This window comes from Squalius cephalus, assembly GCF_949319135.1.
Source record: "Squalius cephalus genome assembly, chromosome: 14".
NCBI classification, from domain to species: Eukaryota; Metazoa; Chordata; class Actinopteri; order Cypriniformes; family Leuciscidae; genus Squalius; species Squalius cephalus.
Genome location: NC_137135.1, coordinates 24,631,524 through 24,634,545, shown reverse-complemented (window position 1 = coordinate 24,634,545; position 3,022 = coordinate 24,631,524).

The window sequence follows — 3,022 nt, the reverse complement described above, 5'->3', positions numbered from 1 at the left end:
AGGAACTTGATGGCCAAGCAAATATTCTATCAAAACAGCCACAATATTCACAATTTGCTTAATTTTACATTGCCAGTAGCCTAGAAATCTAGACGCACCCTAGCGGCAGCAAAATGTATTTTGCAGCCAGGGCAGTCTAGCAACTCTCCATAGACTTTCGGGCTGCAAAAACCTAAATTGGGTCAAGCCAATCACGTCGCTTATAGAGTAGGCGGGGCGGGCTTAACATAATGACGACAGAGTTGCGACGGTTCCCTGCCTGCGATTTGAAAACAAAGAATGACGGCTGCTGGAGAACAGTCTTTCGAATCGGCTTTGTCCGCGACTCTGGAGGACTTGGAGTTAAGTTTTTCTTTGAGAAAAGAGCAAAGAACGGCACTTAAGTCATTCTTAAAAAAAGGAAGATGTGTTCGTCGTTTTGCCGGCCAGATATGGCAAAAGTTGAATCTATCAACTAGCTCCGCTGTTGGGAAAACGCTCTGGTTGGTTGAAGCGCTGTCCTATTGCGTGCAGAGGGAATTTGAAAGACAGCCGTTTATCCCGCCCCTCGGAGTGAGCGTGTCTATGGTGAGTTGCCAGACTAAACATCTTGATGTAGGTCTGGCTTGCCAGGCTACATTGCCAGTATCATTACAAACATTTTGAGAGGATTCAACAGGTCACACAGACCTAAAGACAGATCTATCAGAAAAACATCAGATAGGCTACGTAAACACCTTAAAGCATAGCACAACTGAACTCCACCTTACATCATTCTCCCTATTATACCCATGATTTACCAAAATGTTTCTACCATTCCTATAAATAAAAGTAGCAAAAAGCCAAATAACATTAAAGATGAATAAAGGAGAGAGAGCACAATTCAGACCAACAACAGATTCTTCCATTATACTGATTCTATTCTTTGAGGGGACAGATTGCCTTAAGTATTTTTTTTTCTTCTTCAAACTATACCTCGACACACACACACACACACACACACACACACACACACACACACACACACACACACACACACACAATCATATAACTATATAGATATATAGTTGCTCACTGGCAACAAGTTCTCTCAATAACAGATAGATTCAGTTGCTTAGCAACTGCTGTGAGGCAGTCATGGCTTACACCTGCTCTTTAAGGCAGACTCCATCTTGTGTGGTTCTCTTACATCTAATTGGTCAGGTAGTAATGACTGAGCATGTGAAGCACCTTCCCCATTGCAGTCAAGGTCTGTAAATGACAGGTAGCTCAGACATTATTTTAGCATTCTGTCTTTAGAAATGTGCACAAATAGACTGCTATAGCGTGAATAAAAAAATGACAGCGCAAAATATGGAAGACATTTATCTCCCAGTAGAGAGGTTCATAAATCCAGTGCCTAAAAGTATCTTAAACTCTAACAATACATCAAATTTGGCTGACCATCAGTCCTGATCATTAAAAAAATGAGTAACTGCTTAAATTATATTGTACGTTCTTGGGCTTCAGACGTTGACGTTAAGCTTGACTTACTGTATTAAGCTCAGCTGGATGCAAGAAGGGAGAGAAAGTCAGGTTAAATGAGACATTGAAGAGATGACGTACATTTGTTCTACTTCTGATAATGTAACAGTCACATAGGCAGAAAAATTGATGGATTTAAATATATTTTGGTACAATGTTTGCTTTTAATAATTCAATTTCTCAAAACACAGTTCAGCCTCATGTATTTTTATTAGAGGGAAAGCGTTAGAGTTTAATGACTTTTTCCTCCCCTCTTCCTTCCAGGACATCTCAGACTGAAAAAGTAAGACTGATTTTAATATGGTTTCTGGCAGAGAAGTGACTGCCCTTACATATTTCTACCCTTCTCACATTCAGTCCTGTGGTCTTCTGAAATTACTCTCTGCTGGGAAAAACAGAGATCTAACAGTCTGAACAGCTTGTCTGAACAAAGGCAAGGAAATATGAGTTTAGAGGGAAGGGGCATTGTTGTAGTTCAGAGCAGAGCATAACCTTGTGGACATGTCACAGATTAATTATTCCAATTGTGATTCATTATCATTATCTAGAAAACAGTAGGCAGAACGTTCTTCAAATATTCACATTTTGTCCTTTATTGAAGAAAGTCATAGGTTTGGGATAACAAGAGGATGAGTCAAAGACAGTTTTCATTTTAAGCTTTAATAGGTCATCCTTAAATCAAGCATGGAAATCAATTTTCACTTTATGTATCTTGGTTTGGCTCTTAATGTTATCCCATAGTTCCCTTAAGGAAGTAATTAACCCCCCAAAAATACAGTACGAAAAAAAAAATCTAATACAGTAATAAACTGTAATATTATAAAATATTTGTACAAAATGCAATTTATTCCTGTGATGGCAAAGCTGAATTTTCAGCATCATTACTATTAGTATTATTATTATCAATGTTGAAAACATTGCTTAATATTTTTTTTGGAAGATGTCCTTGCTGAATCTTAAGAAAATCTTATTGACCCCAAACTTTTGTACAGTAGTGTAGATTTTAATTCTAAATTGCTCTTCAACAAGTTGTCAGAGAACATTCTTAGTATTCTGATGTGAACAGCGGAGCCATTTAAAAATCTTACTGAACTCTGGAATCTTATTCAATATTCATTAATGTGAATGCTCCCAAATTACAATATTCTCTCTGCTTCACTGTAGCCCCAGTCTGATCAATAATTCAGCACTATATGGGTTGCACTGACAGCTAAGCAACATGTTCTCATACACTTTTCTTCAGACCTTAAAAAAGATCACCTACAAAACAATACAACAACAAACTAGAAAATCAATTATTCTTTGTGCCAGTGCATCACATGCATTATACATTGACATATATAGAATATATATACTTATATATATATATATACAAATTCTATATATATGGAAAATCCCATGGATTTTCTGGAAAATCCCACACGCATCTACAGTGTCCGTACACAGAACTTCAGGAACAGATTTCTGTGTTTTTTGTTTTTTTTGGGGAAAAGGACAAGGAAACACTGTGATGGTAGGA